We start from the raw sequence: 24,912 nt of genomic DNA on the forward strand, positions 1-24,912 counted from the left end.
GAAATTAAATTTACTTTACCCTGTCTGGAGAGCATTGATGCTCAAAACCAAGACAGTGCACACAATTGAAGCATCTGGTTTACAGGCAAAGTGAGTAAGCTCAATTTTAAACATTGAGTTTGAGGTATTAGTGGAACAATTAGATAGCAATGGCCCATGGGCAATTGATGTTAACATTTAGACTTAGCCTAGAGAAGTTATTATGAGTAGAGCTTATTCATAAGCTTTTCAATAAGTAACTTTTATTTATTGACGATTCACAATATGCAAGGCATTTCTTTTTAAAACGTTACAATTTTATATACCCATTAGTTCGTGTCACCATCTATTAATGAGTCACTTTTCAGTCCCTTTCCTGATTTTACCTTATATCTCTGACTAGTAAATGTAAGAATGCTTCAAAGTGCAGTGATTGACCCTCTTTTCTTTTTCTTTTTCTCTAACTATGCTCCTTCCCTAAGTAATTTCACATCCAGTCCTATGACTTGAAGCACAATTGTTATGTTGTTAAAGACACCTACATAAATGTACTTGGCTAGGCTCTCCTGGGACTTAGCATATCTAATAGATATCTTAAACTTAAAATGATCAAAGACAAAGTTTTTATTTCAGTTTCTCCACCCACATACCTTTTGGCAGTCTTTCCACATCTTAGAAAATGGTAACTCCATTTTTCCAGTTACTGAGGTGGCAAAAAAAAAAAAAAAAAAAAAAAGAGTTGCTCTATACTTATTTTCCTCACTCATGCTTTACATTCAATCGATAAGGAAATCCAGTAACTCTACCTTCAAGATATATCCAGAATTCATTTATCATATTCACTACTATATCCTGATATAAAACAGCATCCTGTCCCATCTAGATTAATACAATTTTTTTTTTCCTAAATGGTCTCTCTGTTTCACTCTTGCCCACTTTGAATTTATGATCCACACAACAGGCAGAGTTATTTATTTAAAACATATGATAGATTATACCACTCCTCTGCTAACAACCCTCAGAATAAAAAAGTCGAAGCCTTAGCAAAAAGCCTGGTTACTCCTCTGGTATCCTCTAACTTCTGTACCCCTTTTAATTACCAGGATGTACTTCTTGCTATTCCTGGAACGCTGAGAAGCCTTCACCATTATGGTCCTATTACTTGGTCTTTCTTCTTCCTGGAATGTTCTTCCGTCTTACATTTCCAAGGTTCACCCCTTTTCTAGCTCCAGGTCTCTGCTTAAAGGCACCTAATCAAAGAGGCTTTGCTTAACTATCTTATTCAAATAACAAGCCTCTTCACACCATTACTGGATCATAGTGGGTGCTCCAAAATATTTGAATGAATAGTCAACATTTCAAGGAATAGTCTCCATCTTGGGAATGAGTATCTTGTGGCTTAAATTGTAGGAGCTAAAGCGTTAGGAACTAAAGATTTTCAAGTCAATATTGGGATTTATATCCCCATAAGATAACTAAGGGTTTGAAGTAAAAAAGAATTGGATTAAAGTTTCTGCTTTATAAAAATATAAAAACTTGGAACATTTATTTAAGGCACAAGTGGGAGCTAAGTGATGAGAACACATTGACACATAGAAGGGAACAACACATGCTGAGGCCTTTCAGAGGGTGGAAGGTGGGAGGAAGGAGGGGATCAGGAAAAATAACTAATGGATACTAGGCTTAATACCTGGGTGATGAAATAATCTATGCAACAAACCCTTGTAACACAAGTTTACCTATGTAACAAACCTCCACTTGTACCCCTGCACCCAAAGAAAAAAATTTAAAAAAGAAAATCTTATTTAAAAAGAAATATTTGAAACTGTGGTAGGAGATGGGATTATATTGTGGCTAGATCTTATAGATAATCGACATTATAGTTAAGGTCATAGATTCCTTTGAAAATCTAATATAATGCCCCCCAAACACATGTGATCATGTACCACAGTCTTGCACCATATTACATGTAATTTACAGACTCTACATTATGCTCTAGACGAAAAGGACAAAAAATGCAGACAGAGGTGAACTTGAAGATTTTTTGTGCAGACTCGTCTTTTGGGCAGTTTGCATGTAAATGTAAAGGGAAGGCCAGTGAGTCTTCCAGATCTACAAGCTTGGATGCCACTGTTTGTGCATAAATAATTCAAATATTGTGGTCTCATCGAGTTGAGATAGAAGGAACAGAAGAGATCATCTAACATCTTCATTTTTCACATGACATAGAGGTGTCCCAGAGGCTTGCCCATGTTTCCTCAACTGGCTAGTGGCAGAGCAGGGACTAGATTCCAGGTGTCATAACTCAAGGTCCATGCTCCTTTGACATATCCTGATGCCTCCTTGGAAAAAGTAGTTGTCCTTCTGTGCTTCTGAGCTGTGTTCAGATGCTTCAGTGTAAAAGATATTGATGTTTTTCTCCATTGAAACATAGTTGAATAAAGATGATGAACCGTGCTTTGCACTGGAATTATTCTTTTTTATTGCCCAAACATGCCAAAAAGTCATTTAGTAACTAATTTGTGGATTTGAGAAATTTACTGGTTAGTTATAACTGATGAAAAAAAATTGGTGGTTAAGTGAGTGCTTAAAATCTAGACAAGGCTTAAAGTACTAGTGCAAGAATTTCATTCCATTATGCAAGTAATTTTAACCTACAATTTGGTTTTCATTGTGGAGACAGCTGAAATAGTGCAAGATTGTGACATTGTGGTCAATTGCAAAATTACAAGGAATGTTATGCATTCCAGATCTTCACAGACACAGTACAAAATGCCGGTGTATTTTCATTCACTTGGAGAAGCTTAAATAATATTTTAAATCTTCAAATCTGATAGTAACACTAAGGGGAGTTTAAATTGAATGTCTGGCCCCTTTATTTCTCTATTCGTCTATCAATTTATCTATTCATCCATTGACTTAAAAAAATAGCATTGCTAATAAAGTGGAAATCCTCGTGCATTATGTACGGACTCTGCCTGAGTGACTGACAGGACTACCCAGAGTGTCAATGTACTCTCTGCTCCAGCTTATCAGTTAACTAGTGAAATTTAACACGGATGGTGTCGGCTTTTTATTTAGAGTGTTACTGTATAAACAGAAGAGGCCACTGGGAGAATCTTGTTTTGGAGTTTTCGCCTCATTTAAATTCTTAATTTTTCCCCTCAGTTTAGAAAAGGCTATTGCAGTGTGGTCCTGCTTCCAATTAATGAGCTTCAGAAAAGGATTAGGTTTGCCTCACTCAGTCTTTCCAAAACAGACTAACCTTGAATCACACAAATTCCAAGAAAAGGTAAATATTCTCTTCTGATTCAAATTAACTTAGACAGGGAAGACAACCCTAAGTTGTTTATTTTATTATAAGCCAAGCTAAGAGTCCCGAAAGTTAAAGTTAATGAAAGAGATAGGCATTTTGTTGAAAGATAAGAAAAAACAGAGAAATATTACTTTAGTACACTGAACTAAATTTTTTTCACTTATCTAATATTTTCCATTTCTATTCTTTCAATAAAATAGCAGCAGTAATAAATATCTTGTATCATTGTGAAGAAGTTTAAAATATTTGCATGATTTTGTTTTTTGGAACTAAATTCTGAAGAGCTGGTTATAAAATAAATAAAATATTAAATACCTTAAGCATATTGTGGGATTATAAAGGGAATATAACGTGTCCATGTCTGTAGGTTCACTTTAAGGTTGTGCATTTCCCTGTAATAACTTTTTGGGGATCTCATAGAAATCAAGACATCTAGAAGTGTCACAATCTAGCTTCTTTTTGCATGAAGGTAGTCAGCCATTGCCCCCTCAAATCCATCCCACACTCATAGCCAGGAATAAAGATTACATGTTGAGGGATCTATGATGGCATTTTTTAAAAATCTTACTTCATTTTTGGTAGTTTCTTTTATGTGTTCTACCTGAGTAATTTAGAATGTTAATTCCTGAATTCTCTGAACTTAAAAATGTGCCAGTCATGCCCACAACCACATATACATGATACCCCCTTCTAAAGGTGAATTGAACTCCTAATTTATTTCCATAAAAAGTAAATGTAATAAATGTACTGGATGCTTATGTATTAAAAGTAAGCTATTTTCAGTAGCAAAGACAGCAATAAGAAATTAATCGATTTAGGTCAAATTACTTTTGTAGTTAAAAACATTAGTTTTAAATAAGTTACTCAGCCAGGGTCAAAGCAATCAGCACAGTTGTGAATGAAAATATGTTTGAATTAAAACAATTAGGCTTGATTTTCTTGTCTTACATCTCACAGCAGGTATTCGAGCACAGCCAAAATTTGGATGTGCTGACACCTGTAATCAACACAATAGGTATCTTTTAAACTAACAAATCATCTTTCCCAGTGGAAGTATAAACAAAACTCTAATTGGAGGCTTTGCTAACTATTCTTCCCTGCTGTGAACACTAGTTAGTGTTTTGTGTAAAGCAGTAACATTAGCTACAATTTATAATTGGCAAAGGATAAGAGCTAATTCTCCAGATTCAGTCAGTTGGTAGGTATACTTAAAATGAGCATACCTCATTCAATGATTTCTTACTTAACAGTTAGTATCAAGCATCTGGAAACTATGTTTTAATTGCAAGGAGACAAATAATAACTAACACATACAATGCTGATGAAGTGCCAAACTACATCCTAAGCACTTTTAAACATACTAGCTTATTTAGACTTCACAAAGTACATTCGAGATAGATACTATTATTCCCAATTGACAGATAACAAAATTGAGACTACATAATAGTTTGTTTTAAGCATCACAACTACTAAATAGTGGAAGTGAGTTTTGTTTTTTTTTTAAATAATGAATCATAAATTTTATTTCAAAATGTAAACATCACTAAACATGCATACGCGTTAAAACAATAAAATTTACAATTTCATTAATTTTTCTTTTTGCATAGGACATCATTACAATATAGAATCTATGCCATACAAAATACATACAAAGTTTTATCCGAGCAAGCCAAGGCCAGACTGGGAACTGTACAACTGTAATACTTCACTGTAGTGATCCAGGAAAGATGAAACATTGCCTTCGGGAAGTGAGTTTTGAAACCAAGCAGTATAAGCCCAGAGTCTGTGCCTTGCCATCTCCATTAAAAATAAAGATTTAAATAAATAAATGTAGCTAGTATCTCATTTTAGACAACTAAATTTAACACATCTGCTGACAAGATCCTTCATGCCTGCTTCCTAGTTTTTACATCTTACTTATGGATTCTGAGGTCTACAGTTTGCAAGAAAAGGCATAACCTCGATTAAAATAACTGATTGGAGAAAATAAATCTCAGTGCATAATGAATGAACACAAATAAGAAGTAAAAGTGATGTTAATTCTGTAATAAATATGTGCTTTTTCATCTTAGAACATACTTTGTCTTAACTATGCAGGAATGTAACTTTCTCCCCACCTATTGCTCAATGTGGTTATCAAGAGGCTTTAAAGGTAGATTTTCCTGTTCCCTAAAGTAGGTACTGCTAAGACGCAACACTAGAATTATGTATAATTCATCGAAAATAATGAAAATGTAATAAAAGTAAAATAAGGATTAAAAATGAGAATGGTGCCAGGCGGAATTCAGAACATAAAACATGTGCCACAAAATCCTGCACACGTTAGAAACAAGCCCTGATTTTAGCTCTCAGCTTCCTAGAAGCCAAAGTAGTGACCATCAACTACTCGATTCTTAGTCCAAATTGAAAATTAAATTCTTGCACATGAGCAGTTCAGTTATGCCTGGAATTGGAGGGATTTTTTTTATGACTCCTAGTAAAAAGGACACATTGTGATATAATTAAAAAAAATCCTCAACCCACTCCTTAAAATAAACATGGTGATAGTTTTTATATAATTATTTTCTGTAATTCACCTTTTAAGCAATAAACAGATAAATATTTTAGTAAATGTAACACAACAAAGATAAAAAAGGCTGCAAGAGAAAATCTTGGAATAGAGGTATAAATACAAACATATACACCCATATAGTCCTATGAACAGAACAAACTGAGATGCAGATATGGCAAGATTACACCAAGGCTCCAATTTAGTACAGATCAATTTCACTGTCTTTATATTTTACTGTCTTTGTATGTATGGAGATATATACTTCTGAACAACAAAATGGATGGATAATTAAACAAAAACATCAGTGCCATGATTTCCTTAATACATGCCCCTTTCCCTGACATGTAATTTGTTTCCAATTTTTACAGGAACTAATCTTATAACTGAAAGATATTTTTGTGCACATCTTTATGTTTTTATGTGTTTTAGCATAATTTGCTTTGAATGGATTACCATAATTGAAATTGAGGTTAAAGGGGTTAAGCATTTTAACTTTTTAATAAAAATAGTATACTTTTAAATATCGCAAAGGGCCTACTGGATACAAAAATGTTATAATCAACCTGAAGATCCTCAGCACATTCTGACTTTTGTATACTTAGCTATGAATATGCTTGTTATGCAAATGTTTGATGTTTGTAATCTTTCCACGTAGGAATAGATAGGCTATATTAATACTATCACTAGGAAAACCATTCAGAACAGATACCTTACCAATGCCAGTCCAACATAGTTAATTTTCTATCTAAAGTAAACTGTATTTTCCTTTAACACACACTGAAAGAACACTTATGGCACACCCTATTTTACCCAGTAAAGATTAAATGTGTAGCTTTATTTTTATGTTTTTGACTGTGTTATTAAATATTTAGAGAGAAACAATACTAAACTGCAAAATTTCAGAAGCTTTTTTTTTTTTTTTTTTTTTTGAGATGAAGTCTCACTCTTGTCCCCTAGGCTGGAGTGCAATGGCGTGATCTCGGCTCACTGCAACCTCCGCCTCCTGGGTTCAGACGATTCTCCTGCCTCAGCCTCCTGAGTAGCTGGGATTACAGGTGCCTGCTACCACGTTCAGCTAATTTTTGTTTTTTTCAGTAGAGACAGGGTTTCAGCATGTTGACTAGGCTGGTCTCGATCTCCTGGCCTCAGGTGATCTGCCCACCTCGGCCTCCCAAAGTGCTGGGATTACAGGTGTCAGCCACCGTGCCCTGCCCAGAAGCTTAACATAATACAGATTTTTGTTTCACTCACCTAGAAATTCCGTGTAGGTATTTCTGGTTGGAGTTGAGAAGGACTTCTGTTCCATGCAGTCATTCATGGAGTCATTTGATAGAGGCACTTTCATCTATGACAATGGCTTTCAAAGTCACCCTGGGTGTCAAAAAACAACTGGTAAGCTGATGAGAGAGACTGTGGGAAGACACAGTTTGTTTTGTCTTCTCCACAAAATGACAAATTACTTTTACCATCATTCAATTAGCAAGAATTAGTCTTACGGCCTCATTTAAGCCCTGTTTGTACATCCTTGGGGAAACTGCTTAACCTTTATAAATTTCAGTTTTCCTATTGGTAAAATGGGGATAACAAAGTAATGAGCTCACATGGTAATTTTGGAGATCAAATACTATATATAAAACAGTTAATATTTGACTCATACTAAGGACTTAATAAACAATACTCTCATCATTATTATCATTTTTTAATATTAGAAAAGACAGTCAACTAGACATATATTAGAAAACTATTTTAATTACATGTAATTACATTTAATAATTTTTAAAATAATCCCTATAAACAGGAAAAAAAAATACCTACCAAAAAGAATAAGTCTAGTTTCTGACCTCTCTATAGTACAAAGTATCAGAAAAAAAATGAAGATTAAAAAAATGTTATGGCCAACAATGTGATCACTAGACTAATGTATAAGGCAATAAGAATACATATTTACGTGTATAGATACATGGAAAATATAGTACTTATGCTTCATTTAGAAAAACAAAAAGATACATTCTAAAAAGCTGAACTCAAGAATGAAGAAGACATTGGCTAAAAGGGATGGTGATGACTTCTAACTTTCTGAGTTAAGTTAAAAAATTATTATAAATATCAGTAAAAATAATTTAAGATGTTAAGAATAATTATTGAAAGGTAATATGTGTGTTGTGAAATTAATGAAATTACATGTGAAGCATGAGATTATCTAAATAAAGGAGAAAACTGAAGAAAGATACAATGAACAGTGGAGTGACAAGCAGGGACAAGAACAGAATATTGAGTTTTTTAAGTCTGCATATGGTAGAAAGTAGGGTGGCATGATGAGAGTCAAGCTTTCAAAAACAAACAACAAACAAATAAACAAAAAAACACTCCGGAGGCATTTGGTGAATGGACTCATGAAATTTAAGAATGGATCTGGGATCTGGGGAGTCCAGGTGGTTTGCTTACGGTGTTTGACATTATAGCAGAAAGAAGTGGACACATTAGAGAATATTTAGGCTTTGGGAATGGTAGAGCTCTGTAATGAATTGGGCAAGTGGATGGGGAAGAAAGATGGGAAGGGTGGCATAGTGTCTGGCTGTGGTACTAGGTAGTGGGTAGTGATGCTATTCAATAATACTGAGGTTGAAGACTTATAGAACAAAATTTAAGATTAGTTTGTGACAAGATGAGTTTGAACAACTTTGGGACATGCAAGTGGAGATATTACATAGAAAACTGAATACAAGGACCAAAGATTCAAAGGAGCTATTTGAAGTAAAAATTTTAATGCATAGTCATATAGGTGGTATAACTGAAGCTCAAGACAAAGTTTCTCAACCTTGGAACGCTGACATTGTGGCCGAATAATTTTTTATTGTACAGGGTGATACAGTGTATTGCAGAATGTTTAGAGCATCCCTAACCTTCACTCACAGATGTCAGTAGCAACCCCTGAGTCATGATAACCAAAAATGTCTGCAGCTTTACCAAATATTCCACAGGGGTGCAAAACCACACCTTTTTGAGAAACACTCATTAAATGATAGTAAGTAGGAAGAGAATGCAGAGTAATAAGAAAACCATATAACCCTACTGAGACAAGAAACCTTAAATTTAATTTGGCTCCAATATATATGGCTCAAATAATTTTCTTTAATTGGAATAATTGTCATGGATATAAAAGTGGGTAACAAGAACAGGAACGCAACATTATTTTTCAGTACTATTTTGAGACTTTCAGTTAAAGTAGGATCCAGGGTAGACGGAGAAGTAAAGCCAAAAAAGTTAGAGATTTCCCAGTGGTTTAAGATGAAGTTTACTGGAAACAAAAGAATTTTAAAAGGTATGAAGTATTTGTAAATTCCAGTTTGAAAGCGGTGGGGTGTATCTACTTATACAGGTGGTTAATCCTGCATATCCTTGAATAAGCTTAACTGAGAGACCATGTTCTTGCTGATTACATTTTCGGAAAAAGCAGAGCTGGTCCGTACCTCTACTATACATGTGGACATTAATCAGGCCAGAATCTTTTTCACTGGAATTTTTGCTCCTGTTACTGGCAATGAACTCGAGTGGCTTCATGGCAAGTCTTAGTATCTTTGAAGATTGATAGACTATTAGGACTTTGTTGAACCCTGTAAGGTAACATTACTAGTTACATGCTACTATAAACATTATTAGTTACATGCTACTGTTAACAGTATTTTAAATACCTAATTTTTATTCATTGATTTATATAAATTTAGATTACATATATTAGAAATATAATTTGCACTGTTGGTCTGATTATTTTGTTGGTAAGCAAATAATTGCTTTATGTTGTTGATAAGCAAAATAATTTATTCCCTGAAACATACATAAATATATAATCATTTTACAAAATGAAACCTGTGGAACCTGAGGTGAAGTTAAATTACACATCATTTGCTTCCTCTTTTATTAAAGTTATTTACTTAATTTGCAAAATTTCAATTGATGTTGTTTTCTAAAGTACTTACATTTAAGTTTCACTTGAATATTTTGAATCTACATTGCTTTGATATTACAGTTTCTTTTATTTGCAATACTGAGTATAGCAAGTTGTGCTTTGCCTATAACTGCCAGCTCCTTTGAAAGTGAGAGTGAAAAAAATAGAAATCTCTTTTAAAACAATTTAAAGATGCCTTTTTTTCTCTTAATGACCAGAAATATCTAAAATTCTGGTTTCTAAAACTGTGCCATTTTGAAATTTCCCTGGCGGATAGCACTGCTCTGCTGTATTACATGTGGTTAATGTTAGTCACATCCTTGATGTAACATAACACAAGCTGGCTAAGGTAATCCAATGTGACATATGACAGCATTGTGAGCCAGTCTGGGATATGTGAAAATATGCCATCTTTCAAAGACCATGGACAGATAGCATGGTTAGTCAAGATTATGAACACTGTTGCATTCATTTCAAACAACAACATAGTCAAGGTTCTGTAATAATTAAAGGGTAATTTCCAACATGGTCGATTCTAACAAACGCTAAAATGCTAACAAGAGTACTTTTTCCTTTTTTCTTGCTGCTGAGTTTATATTTGAAGCCACTAGATTAAATTGTAAGAAAAACAACTACTAAGATGTAATTATACGTTGTTTTAGGTATGAGAATGAGTGAAAATTTATAAGACAATGCAAGGAGGCGTGAACAATGTCTAGTAATTTATAAAGAGGCAACAGGTAGGCAGTTGGTACCCAGTTATTTCCATTTGCCAAAAGCACTCAGGTTGAATCAAGTGTATTAGCATTAGATGAATACAATCTAGAAACATGAGCACCCAGGCGAAAATCTATATTTTCTACATGTGTTGTTGAGTTTCCCTGTAAAAGTCTTTCTGTCTTCAACCTAATTTATTGTGCAGGCTGTGGAAAATCTGAAAACCATGTTTTCTTCTAGGATTACTTCATGATCAGCTTCTTTGGTTTTAAATTTGTTGCACATTTGCTTAAGCAGAAAATACTACCATTAATAACTGCTGATGAATAGTGATGAGTTACAGAAATGAAAATAACCTGGACACTAAATTCGATAGAGGATGGAAGAGGAAATTGAACATAATATGAACATCTTAAAATGAAAAGGTAAAACTGAACTACAGGGTAAAGAGTCAGTGGAGCTGTCTTTTTGTGAGATTTACAACTGCAAGTCATAATATGCTAGTGCCTTATGTTTTAAAACACCCTAATTTTATTAAAAAAAACTTTTTTCTCTCTCCATGTAAGTCAGAATCATTAAGTAATACCTGTGCTAATCTATTAATAAAATGATTTAAATAAATATGGAAAATAATTTATTTTCTTGCAAATTAAAAAGTATATACCTCATGCATATATAAAAGGATAGGTAAGTATATTTTAATATTTGTTTTCATATAAAATTTGTTTAAAATATTACATTGAAGTTTACTGAACTGCTGAGGTGACAAAGAATATAGGAAGAAAATGCTGGCATTTTAAATTTTAGGTACAATAAAAACATTCATAACACTGTAATATTAATCTTCTAGTTTAGAGTAATATTTTTCTATTGTTTTCTCATTTGAACCTCAAAAGTGCATTGCATATTATGAAGAGAGATTGTTTTGTCTACTTAATGGAAATAAAAATTAATGAAATCCAACCTTGATCCAGTCTTTGAACTTCAAGTCTACTACCTTTCTTTCTGTGATTTTCATAAAATTAGAAGTTTGCTGAAGTGACTCAAGACATAATGAGTGATGCCAAAATTTAATGTAAAGACAAATAACTTAATGTTAAATGAAGAATGGATCTGCCATCCTGATGTTATGCTTTAACATGCTAAAAGTGCACACATATTATCTCTCAATTCTGGTTGATAATTAGATTAAAACATGGTTGTAGCTAAAACTTTGTAATATTTTATAGTTAATGCTATAGGGTGTGTTAGAATAGAAACATAATAATACAAGAGAAATCCAGTATAGAAGACCTGATACTTTTGATTGAGCAGATACAAGAAAAGTAAATATTCCCAAAGGGCCAGGCGTGGTGACTCATGCCTGTAAGCCCAGCACTTTGGGAGGTCGAGGCAGACAGATCACTCGAGGTCAGGAGTTCGAGACCATTGTGGCCAATATGGTGAAACCCTGTCTGTACTAAAAAAATTAAATACATAAATAAATAAAATCAGCCAGGCGTGGTGGCACAGGTCTGTAGTCCCACCTACTCAGGAGGCTGAGGCAGGAGAATCACTTGACTCGAAAGGCGGAGGTTGCAGTGAGCTGAGATTGTACCACTGCACTCCAGCCTGAGTGACAGAACAAGACTCCATCTCAAAAACAAATATATATATATAGCCAAAGTTACTGATTTTATAAAACAATATACAAAGTCCTTTAGAAAAACAAAGCAAAATAAAACAAGCTTGCCTCTTTTGAAGAAACTAAAGGTAAAATTATATAAACTGAGGCCAGGCTCAGTGGCTCAGCACTTTGGGAGGGCGAGGCAGGCAGATCATTTGAGCCTCAGGACTTGAGACCAGCGTGAGCACCATGGTGAAAACCAGTCTCTACAAAAAATACAAAAATTAGCTGGGTGTGGTGGTGTTCACCTGTAGTCCCAGCTACTCAGGAGGTTGAAGTGGGAAGATCACTTAAGCCCAGGAGGTCGAGGAGAAGTGAGCTGAGGTGACGCCACTGCACTCCAGCCTGGGTGACAGAGTGACACCCTGTCCCAAAAACAAAAAAGAACAAAACAATATATTAATATATAAACTGAGGAAAATCAAGGTGGAAGGTGAAGCATATTTGTTTTTTCTCTGTGTTGGTTTCAAGAGTGTTGTTTGAATATTTTGTGGAACTGGTTATCCATGACTCTGCAATTTCTTCTAGAGATGTTACCTCACTTAACAGAAGGGATAGGATACTAGGGAAAAAAAAGTTAATCTTTGTTAGACGCCTGCTATGACAACAGTTTTTCATGCATTATTGATTATCGAAGAAAGCATGTGAATGGATATTATTATCCCATTATAAATGCCAAGAACTGAGGCTTACAGAGGTTGTGACTTGTTCATGGTAATATAGCAAATAAGTGGCAGAGTAGGGATTTGTACCCAAGTATGGAGTTAAGATTTGAATACTAAAAATAATGAAAATATGTATATTAACCTTGGAAGAAATATAATAATATTTCTTCCAAGAAATATTCCGGATAATAAGTAAATAACAGATAATAAGTAATAACAGAGATATTATTTATAATATATATATAATATTCCAGATAATAAGTAAATAACAGAGAATAGAATAGAACAGAACAGAATAGAATAGAATAGATAAAAGAACAAAGAAGTTTTTCAAACTAGTGGTCTAGCATTTGTACAGGCCTACGAGGAAAAATTGTGTGAATCAGTGGAATAATGGAAAATTCTGTTTGGTATTTAGTTGAATTATACAAATAAAGAATCTTTCAGATAATGAGTTGGCATGCATTTTGACCTCCTGAAATACTGTAAGGTAGAACATGGCAGATGGAGCCAGACACCTGCATTCATTTCCTTGCTGTCTAGTTTACTAACTGTGCTACTTTGTGCAACTTACTTTGTTCCTCCAATCCTTAATGCACTCCTCTACTAAATGAGTATTAATGTTACTTACCTGTGTTCTGTTAAGGTGTTTGTGGCCAAAAACATTGCCAAAATCTGAGAGGCTTACAACAACAAAGGTCCATTTATTGGTTGGATTGCAGATCCTTTTCAAGTCAGCTAAAGTTCTGCTCCCTGTTTTCTTCCTTCTGGCAGAAGAAGCCACCCCTTCTGGGATGTGTTGATCTTATGGCAGAGGGAGAAGAGAGATGCAGGAGCCAATTATACGGTAGCTCTGAAAGGGTTTGCTTAAATGGGTCATGCATCACTCTCACTCACTTTTAAATGGCAGGAGGAAGTCACACACCCAAGCCTCACCTGGAGGAAGGTATCATCACCTCACAGGAAAAGGCAGAGGATAACTGGAAAAATACTATCACCTACCACAACATCCACAGGATTATCATATGATTAAATGAGATGAAAAAGTAAAGCTCCCAGCAGGGTTTTAGGCACATAATACGTGCTCTAGAAATTGTATTTCACTTTCATTCTATGGGATCCAGAGTTAGGCTAAACAAAGACCAAGCTCATGAAGAATTACAGCCACATATAACAATTTTCCAGTGTCTGTTTTGTTTGCAACCTTTATTATAATAATTGATAGTTAAAAGAATGAAAGTCATATTTCAAAAATCACAGTAACAGAAAGATTTTAATCCTCTAATGCAATTGTCAATAAAGAATTGACAAATTAAGACCTGATTTTTAAAAGTGCATTCTTAATTTTTTAGGCATTCTTAATTTCTTAGAAACTTTAATTGAGATATATATATATCTCTCTCAATTAAATGGGCATCATTAACAAAATAATAAAGCAAAGCTTCCATTGGAAGGTAGCATGTGGGATACCCAATGAAAATAAATTTTGGTTGAGATTGAATTCCAGTAAGAAATTTATCAGGGATTTTGCAAACTTTAGGACTAGAGGAAAAATTCCCTATTGAATGTTTCTGAAAAGGTCTCTTTTCTGTGTCATGTGGTCAAAGAATTTTGTATGAGTAATGAATTTGGTCTTGTAGATTTTTGGATAAATCCTTAAGAAAAAAGCCAACAAGTCTTGCCTTCCCTCTGTGAGATCAAAGACACCACTGTGTTTTTGGTATGAAAAAGGTTTCCCCATGGTTGCCAAAAATATGCTGTTTCCCCATCAGCTGTGTAGTGGCCATGAAATGATTGACGGCCGTTGCAGTTTCTCCAGGGTGGTTCAATTTCAAGTTGAAGGTAGTGCTGAATTTGAAAAGTATTTTGAGTCCCTTTTGAATAAAAATTACAACAGGGCAAAAATACTTCTTCCTTTCAGCTGACAGTCAATGACACCCACTTAGTAAGGTGTTACTGTGGTACGAAGTGGCCCTTTGTGAATACATGGGATAAATTTCCATCTATGCAAGGCCAAAGTACTCAGTTGTGATGATTTACCTTTTTTTCCATAATAAAATATAATAGAGAACAAATAATTTGAGATGAAGACTGAATTCTTTAAATGCTTTCACAGAAACAAATTTTTGAAAAATTTCTTGTGAGAAAAAATTATAACAATGTTATTGATACATAATTATTGTAAACTCTTTAATAAAAATCTGTTATCACATGATTTTAGAGGTACTAAAGTTTGAAACATATACTCTCTAAATATAATAAATTATCAGAAAACTCTGGCATACAATGAATAATGACAAAAGGGTGTTAGTCGTATCCTATCAAGGAATCTCACAATATATAAACCCCACTTTGATATCACATATGTGAGAAAAATTTTGAGAATCCATTTGCTTGTAGTTTAGCATACTTTTTAAAAACTTCAGTATATCCACTACGTTACAAAATTTAAAACTTAAAAATAAATTGGTAAAAAATAAATGTTAACAAAAATTGATTAAAATTCCTCTCAGTTCTTTGTGGGAGAAAGGAAGGATGTACAAATCATTAAGTCTTTCTGAAAAGAGCATGCCCTTTGAGCTGCTTAATGTATACGAGAATGGAGAGTCCAGTTGACTTAAAAAAAAATTCCAGAAAACATCCTCTTTTAGGAACTACCTGGTTTTTACACGAGTGTTTACAACCTTGAGATTTGTAGTATTCCTTAGCTTTCCCTTGAATCTCAGGTCCAAATCAATGAAGCAATGTGAAATAAAACACTTAGGCACTTTATGATCCAAATCATAAACTAAGGATATGAGATCTTGAATGATTAGAACTAATTGGTGACTGCAAACAGATCAAATTCACCAGAAAGCTGCATGACTTTTTCTTTAGTTCATAGGCACTGTTTAAGATCAGAGGTTAAAAAAAAAGGTTGCATGTTGTGTTAATTGATTCAGGAATATGTTTTCTGCTCACTTTTGATGCTATAAAATGAAATGGAACAGTCTGGAATGCAAACTGAAACAAGGGGTTACATGGGTGTGGCAGCTTCACAGCCTACACTCGTTTGTTGTTTGCCGGTAAGCATTCATTTGTTCAACCTCTGATATTTGGGCCTTGTTCCAAGAGTATTTTTGAGAAAACATAAAAGTTCTGTGTGAAGTGGATGAAGTACTCTTTTAACTTTTGAGTATTCGTTGTCTCAAATATTTATATATTCCATTAATTCTATTTCACCCATTTTTTTCCAAGTTACTCTTCAATGTCTCCATTTCAATTTGAATGTATCTAGTTCTAAATATTCTGCAGCCTACAGGGGACACTTATGTCTATATTCTGCAATGTCTTGTTACTTTTTAAAGTCTATTATATACAGATAATTCATTTTAATTATTTTATTAAACAAAATAGCAAATTTTTTAAGTGAAATTTTTGAAGACATTAAAAAACCCACAGTAAATCTCAAAGTCCATTTAAGTAATTATAATGTGATTGACAAATGATGCTGCCTATAGTAATAATGTAGGTATATATGTACACATGCATCTTTTTCAAAAGTGAAAATTTGATAGACATCTTCTTTCTTCTAATTCCTGCTTTGCAAATATCCTGGATCTGAAAACAAGCTTATACTTTATACCAGAATGATCTGAAACAGAGAAAAAAGCCATGCTCTTTGGCAGAAATATGTGAAGTGAACTTAAATTGTTAGATTTTTGAAATATTTGAATGATGGTTATCTATGGTGGGTCTCTTCTGATATTTGAGCTTTTCTTATTACTGCTTGAATCATTATCAAGAAATTCATTTTTTCAAGACTTCTCTAAATTGGGAAGCTTTCAATCAGTTTTGCACCTATTATGAAATTAAATTATTCCATTGACAACAACCAAAATTAATAAACTAGAGGCTTTTACTGTTAACTGTGTATTTATCTTTAGACTAATGCTATTATTTGAGAGTTAGATGTTAATAAAATCTATGCAGTATTAGTGAAATAACTTATTAACAAGTTTAGAATATGCTAAAGTGAAACTCAACCCGTTTTATGTTTACATTCCTAAAGCTTTGATTAAATCCTAATACATATCATCCAGCTGCACTGAATTCATCTGATGCAAACACTTGATAATTGTTCACCTTATACCCTTATCATCTATCTATACACATTCTCTAGCACTCTCTCTTTGAAAAAATAAACTCAAATACCAAAGTAAAAAAAAAAAAATTAAACAGCAGTCTGAACTCCGATTTCAAAAATAGCAATCTCTGAAAATAAAAACAGAAACCTCTAAAATAATGTTTTATTTATCACATACAAACATGTTTTCCTAAGAATTACTTCCAGTATGGGCCACCATATGGAAGTAGAAAGCCATTATAGGAATGAACTAAGATGGTTTGTATCACCTGCATAACTTGTTTTGTTCTATGCCTTCAGGGTTCAAAACCCACTTCCCATATTTTTTTCCTTTCTTTAAAAATAATGTACATCAGTTTAATTTATCCCAGGTCCTGACAGAAGGATCAGATTTTAAGCATTTAATGCTGTGGTTTCAAATCCAATTTCTCAGTGTTCATTGTTTCAAAAGTGGCAGAATTCAGTTTTTGAAAAAGTTCAAGAACGTGGGGAGGATTGGCATACTTTCTAAAGTTCCACATTGATGTTAAAGGAAGCTCTGTATGGGAGAGAGCAGTTTGGTCCGAATTTGTCTGTAGTGCTCCAGGAAATATTAAACCCTCCACCTTCTTCAGCAAGAGCCTCTTCTTATTGGTGTCAACCTATGAATACTTTTTAAACTCATAAAGCATATTGAATACATAATCTATTACAGGTTTTCTGAACTAGGGCACTGAGTGGTTGATATATTTTCCTAAATGGAGGGCATCGATATATCTGTTTAAGGCTTGATTCCACTGAATGTGTTTGGAAACAACTTTCCCTGAAACCAAGGGGATTTTTATCCATTCAGAAACTAAAGCACTAGACCCTTGCACAGTAAATTCATTGTAGGCTTTCTTTATGGGTGGTGGGGGAATCTCTAAAGGTCAGGAGTCCAGATTGCTTCAAATAAACATCCAGAATCTCAGATGCTTTTTTGAAACAAGCCCAAGTTTATCTGAACCTCTTTCTCTGGTTTGGAAATCAGACTGAAAATGTCACAGAAACAGATTTTCTTGTGAGATCTCAGAATGTTGTGGTTTAAGTAAAGTAATAAACAAAGTTGAAAAATGAAAGGCAAAATTGGCTCAAACTCACCTGGTTTCATTCTGTTAGATGCCTGAAACTGAGTGGCACTGTGCAATCTTTAAAACAGAAAAAATAAAAACAAAACAAAAACAGAGTTTGGCTGTAGGTTAGCCTAAAATCATCAAATATTTCTCCTGAGGAGGTTTAAGAGAAACTTTTGCCACTCCATCATGTGCTGTCCTTATGTTGCAATGTTTCATTTATCCCCCTCTCCATCTTCAATTTGAGAGACTTCAGAACTGGTCTTCCGTTTTTAAACTGTCAATAAGGAATAACTCTTTGACCTTTTGAAGTGGAATACGTTCCTTTTTATTTATGGGTGTGATTGCCTTGAAATGCATGTTTTAGTATTTATGTGGTATATATATAACATTAAAAAATAAAGTAGAATTTTTTTTGAATAGCTACTATTGAATACCAGGGATGAGTTAAAACTTCTCCACATATCGTATTATTTAATCCTCACAGCAAAACCATTAAGCAGGTATTTTTATCTCCATTTAATAAATGATATAAAAGCAGTTTATGAAGATACAGTAATATTCTTAATTGTACAGCTGTGATACTTAACAGCAAGTAAGTAGAGGCAGGATTGAAGCTGAGGATGGCTGACTTCAAAGACCATACATTTTACTACTAATTTATGTAGTTTCCCAAAAGCTGCTTTTAAAATCCATTTAATATGTCTAATAGCTTTAGCCCTACCTATTACAAATTATGGGTTACATATCTAATACACTAGCGGAAAAGTTCATTTCTGAAAAGGTCTCTTTTCTGTGTCATGTGGTCAAAGAGTTTTATATGAGTAATGGATTTGGTCTTGTAGACTTTTGGATAAATCCTTAAGAAAAAAGCCAACTGTGTATTTTCAACACACTGAAAAGCAGTGTATTAGATATATAGCTGAAATTATTGTAATGATAATGCCTTAGATTTATAAGCACTCTACAGAATCCAAATCCTTTTGTATTTGTTTTCTCATTCTAATCCTTCTAACAACTAGAAAGTAGGCAAATAAGGCATCTGGATCCAACGACTGGGGAAAACTGAGGCTTCATGAAATTAAGAGATTTTTCCAAAGTCATGAAACGAAAATAAATCCAGAAGAAACGGCAAATAGAATGTTTTACCTATGTAAATTGCTCTTTGCAAATCAACACTTCAAAATTCCACTCTGCGGTCGCCTTTTAATGTGTTATTTTCTCAGTCGCTTCTTTTCAATTACGCTCACTTTTCTCCACAGTACTTTCGCATATTTCAGCTTTTTATATATACTGTGCTCCTGATAGAAAGTGCTCTGCACTAACTGATAAAATCCAAACTACTTTTGCAAAGCCTGAAAAGGTCTAGACACATGATACCAATGCTATTCTTGGGCTACCCATTTAAGTTATGTATCAAGTCTAAATTTAATCAAGGCCACATTTTATTTATACATTTCATGCATTAAACTCATTTAAACTTTTAGTCAGATTTCATTAGAAGAAATACTACCGTGTACATCATGCAGTAGTAAAGCTAATGTGCTTCAAGAATTTGAAAGGAGTTGGAGATCGGGGGTCTGATTTCAAAATTTCTTTTTCTTTCTCTCCTTAGTGCTTGCAGCAGGTCTTGAGCAGCACACAGTTTGTTTCCTAGGACACTAATACAGTCAGCATGCTCTGTACAAATGTGTAAACACAGACATTCCCTGTAATCAGGGAGGTTGGTGTCTTAAGGCAAGATTATGTTTTTTTAGGAAATGCAATTTATGTTCAGGATTAAATTTCTCTTGCAGACTGATAACGTCTGAGGTTCAGGGAGATGATAATAAGTGTTGTGTCCTAAACTGCCTGCCCTGAATCTGAAGCCTTGAATTAGTTTTCCTGTATAGCCCTCATTCTTATGACCTCAAATTATGTAGTTCTTCATGTCTTAGAAAGATGAGAGAAGTAAATAATATAAAAAGACAAAATACACTTTAAAAAATGTAAAGCATCTATAAACCTCATGGTGGTTACAAGGAAATACAGAGACATAAGGAAAAAATACAGATGACACCATGGCTAACAAACTTCTTCACAATTCAGGAAATTTAAATTTATGTCTGGTACTTTGGTATTCGTGAAATTGAGGTGGGGATGGGCAGAAAGTTAGACAATATTCTTATAATCGCTTTAGTCTTCTCATGGAATGATCCTAACACTATAAAAACAACTTAAACACATAACAAATATTCTCTCTTTCTAAATAGTAGTTGAAATAAATCCAACCAGAATACCAAGAAAACCTTCTCTATAAATCCTTTCATCACAAAACTGCTCTATTTCTTTTCCAAACCAGAAAAAAAAGTTTTCAGAAGTTAAAAGGGCAGTTTTTATGCCAAAACCACAATTTTTTTGACCTAATATTAAATTCTTAAATTTTTTTCCTTTCTTTTTCTTTTTTTCTTTTCTTTCTCTTTCCTTTCCTTCTTTCCTTCTTTCTTTTTCTTTCTTTATTTTTTCTTTTTTCTCTTTCTCTTGCTTTCTTTCTTCTCTCATCTTCCTCCTCTTCCTGTCATTGTCTTCCTTCTTCTTTTCTTTATTTTTCTTTTTCTTTTAACCTTCAGAGGCAGAGATCTGCGGTTACTACCAACTCCTTTTTACACAGGGAATGCAGATCATACGAAAGAAAAACGTGGCCTTGATCAGACAGCGGAGTGTTTTTTAATCTTAAAAAAAATCTATTTCATCCAAATGAATTGAGTACTCAGAACTGGAACTTTTCAGACCACAAGGAAGACTGGCATGCTTTTTTTTAATCATGGTAACAGGTACTGACTGCATGGGGAGAGGCCATACCACAGAAACCTCAATCTGCTTGAGCCGTGACTCTGAGAGCTGGAGTACCACTGGACAGGGTGAGGGGAGCGTTTGCTTGTTTACTCAGAAATATTTTCTAAATTACCTGTTTGTGTTATTTAGGAGGGCAGGATTGGGGAATGCCGCTTTGACCTGATTTTTATAGAATAAACTCATTGCATAGCATTATAATAATCAGAATAACTAGATAGGCTCTTTTAGGCAAGGTTGGGCAAACTTCCTATATTCTGACTCCTCTTGTTTTCTTCCCAAACATTTGAAAGAAAACACATTACAGTTTACAAAAAAATCCCTCATTCCCCCTTGTGTTGGTTCCACCTCCCCTAAAAATAGAATTTTATGATGCTCAATCTAATTTATTTTCAAGACCATTTATTTAATAAGAAGAATGTTCTCCTGGCCTGAGATGCAATATAAATGAGTATGTATTTTTTTTCATAGAGTTAATGTTTACGGCAGAGGGCTAAAGCATTGAAAATAAGGAACTGAAATGGAAACTCTGACATCACTTTAACGGCAGTCCTGCTGCCTTACTGGGGAGAAAAATATTAGCTCTTGTCTAACTTACTTTTCCATAAGGTGTAAAAAGCACCCTGTACAGAGGGAGTATATGAAACCCATAGCTAGTCTGATTGCTTGCATGCTATTCATATACACGCCCGTTGTAAGCTGGCACTGGGTGAACCCGCTGATTCTAACCATATGGCTGCCTGCAGAAGTGCACTGAAGAGTTTCCTCTAGGGTGCCCGAACAGTGTCCTACTGGCTTCCTAGGCTGCAGGAAAAAATGAAAAAAAAAAAAGTAATTTTCCCATTATGAGATTTCATCCAGATGTTCATGAGGTCATACATTAAATAATGAGACTTTAAAGAACATTACTATTTTAAAGAATTGCAAACTGTATGCATTTCTCCACTGGGTGGCGCTCAAAGTCCATAATCATGAAGACAACTAAAAGACCCCGGAAACTAAAAGACCCGGAAACTGAAAATCTAATTTAAAAAATATCACTTAAGGGTTAATTAATTCAGAACTACTATTCTTCTAATCAGATTACCAGTTTATAGTGCTTCATGTCAGTCAGACCGTGCTGGTTCTGCCTGTTGGTAGACAATTTTGCATTACAGAGAGCTGTAGAAACTTTTGAGCTATTGAAAGATTTTATCTACACTGGTAAACTTATATTTTTTTGGAATAATTATCAGGAATAAAATATTTTCTACCACTATGTATTCAATCGTCCACTGACCACAATAATTTCTCTACAACCAGGTTTTTTTTTTTTTTTTTTTTTTGCATAATTTTACACAGCTTTTGAAGAAGGTATTTCTTGTCCCAAATCTTTCAAAATTCCAGAAAGGTATCATTTCGCTTAATAGTATTCTTTGGTTATGGCCTGTTATTAACAACCCCTATAAACTATTCTGATTATTTCTGGAACCGGAGTCTATACAGCTATATAGGACATTCATTTCAGTTTAATAATGCTCAGCTCTTGTGTGCTACATGAGCTATCAACCGTAAATAGAAAATCTCATGTAAAGATTTAAATTCCAGTGAGATGTAGTCAAGGTTCGTATTAGATAAATGCCTTTACTTTTAGCTTGTTGAGTTGGTTTTCCGTCTTCTTTCTTCTAGCTTTAATTTCTGTATCTTTCTCCATACCTGCATGTACAAATCCCATTTCAGGTCAGTCTTGGCTAAAAGAAAGAAGTGCACAAGTAGTATAAATAGAGCACACATTAGGGCCAAACTCTTCTGCAGGATGTAGTTATGTGCCCCATAGCCCACCACCCACCTTGTATGACCAACCAGAACCAGATATAAGTCAAACTGTGCAGTAGGTGATTTGGTTTTGCTTCATAATCATCTCCTCTTTCCCTGACCTTATCTCCATATTACATGTAGTAATGGGCAAACCCTGGTGCTTTCCTTTACCTCTCATGTCCTCAAGGGCTTTCCAGGTATAGCCGACAGTTGCCACATCACACAGACCTTGAGTTTCTGATAGGACTGTTGGTCAGTGTCAGACCCTGCTCGTGAAGGCTGTGAGGCAGCTGGCATTTGCTAAAGGCAGTTGATCTATGAAGTTGTTCTGCCAGCCAAAAAATAAACGATTCTGAGCACTACAATGGAGGAGATCCAGTCACCTGGCTGCAGAGTTCATACCTCACTAAGGGCTTGCTTTTCTTCTGCTTTTACTTAAAGATTAATGTAGGATGATGGACTTTGGATGGAGAACGCCTGGCTGTCCTATCTTCAGCTCTATCTTGCACTGTGGTCATCAACTTTTCTCAGATCAAAAATAGGCAGGTACGGGTAGTGGGCTTACAACGTTTGACCGCAACTGGTTTTTCTAAGTATTCTGTACATTTTTCAGCAGCAAAACCAAACTGGATCTTCAGCTTTATCCCCACTTCTTGCAAAGGAAGAGCCTTTATATGATTGGGCATATTTTGATTTTTCCTCACTGAGAATTTTAATCTTCTTTTGTATTGTTTCTATAATAATTTGTAAATATATTTATTTTTACCTACTTTTAAAAACTTTTCTGGTGAAATTCATTGTACTGCATTTATTTGTCAAAATAAACATTCTCATAATGCTGGTTAAAAAAAAATGCGGCTTAAAATGAGGCGTGCTCAGCAAATATCAGTGAATTATAACAGTTCCAAAGAAAACTAGTTCACTAGTTGACAAAACAAAAGCACAGGTTTTAAACAGACTTGGGTTAGAATCTTGATACCATTATTTACAGATTACATGACTTAGGTTAATTTACTAATATCTCTGCATTTCCATTACCTAATTTGGAAAATGGGAAGAATAGTTCCTATAACTAACAGTGCTTTTGATTATTAGATTAGATCAAACATATGAAACACTTAATCATCTAGCCTATGGTAACTTCTCAATAAATGGTAGCAATTTTCATCAAGAGTAAACATTTTAAAAACCTAACTGTGTGTGGCATTGTGATAGATTGAGATTAAAAGATCATAAGGCACACTCTCTGCCCTAAAATATATACAGTCCTCTTGAGATAATTATTTCTTCACCAACAAATATTTGCTGAACACCTAGTACATAACAGAAATTGGTTTTGATGATGATATTGATAATATTACAGGCTAAATAACCCTTTTACATATCTCTTGGGACCAGAAGTCTTTTGAATTTTTTTTTTTTGATTTGGGAATATCCCCATATACATAATGAGATTGGGACCCAAGTCTAAACAAAAAATTCATTTATATGCCTATACATCTTAAACACATTGTACTTTTATACAATATTTTTTATAATATATGCAACCTGTCACATGAGATCAGGTGTAGAATTTTCTATTGTGGTGACATGTCAGTGCTCAGAAAGTTTCAGATTTGGGAACATATTGGATTGCAGATTTTCAGATTGGGGACTCTCAACCTGTACAACAATGAATGAAAGAAACATTAACCTTGCACTTAGGAAAATTACAGTTCTGTGGCAGAAACAAACTTTAAGCAAAAACACATTATTCAAATATTTTAAAAATCATAATCTGTAAGTACCATGATGTCAAAGTACAGCATAGTTAAAGCCTAGATGTCAGCTTGGAGTCACCCTCTACATGGAATTAAAAATAAATATTAATCTTCTATCATGTTCTCTGAGAAAATGGATATTCTCCTCATAGCCATGCAGATTCCTCCAGACTTCTTTTCTGAGAGTCATCTCTTTCCCTAATTCCATATTCCTACTAAAATCTCTATTTCTCTGCAAATTTAACTCCTGCAGTCTTTTCCTTCTGTCTGCCTTTCATAGACCAAGACAGATTACATAGCCTTTTCCCCTGGTGTTCCCCCACCCACCACAAACATCACTCACATGTATAATGGGGTGAACACCGCAGTACCACTCAGGGATCAATTTCAAGTTGAATCTTAGATGTTCTTTTCTTAACAGACATTTGCCCATTCTAACCAAACAGAATGTCTAACTTGTCAAAAA

General features: G+C 34.2%; 1 long non-coding RNA gene across 1 annotated transcript in view; it reads left to right on the forward strand.

The window, feature by feature from the left end:
* LOC129009484 (uncharacterized) overlaps positions 1 to 24,912 on the forward strand; it is a 162,867-nt gene that overhangs the window by 66,863 nt on the left and 71,092 nt on the right. The window contains exon 5 of the long non-coding RNA XR_008492783.1: positions 20,871 to 20,957. This is a non-coding gene — a long non-coding RNA (uncharacterized LOC129009484). The remainder of the gene's footprint in view (positions 1 to 20,870; positions 20,958 to 24,912) is intronic.

This window comes from Pongo pygmaeus, chromosome 10, assembly GCF_028885625.2.
Source record: "Pongo pygmaeus isolate AG05252 chromosome 10, NHGRI_mPonPyg2-v2.0_pri, whole genome shotgun sequence".
Taxonomy (NCBI): domain Eukaryota; kingdom Metazoa; phylum Chordata; class Mammalia; order Primates; family Hominidae; genus Pongo; species Pongo pygmaeus.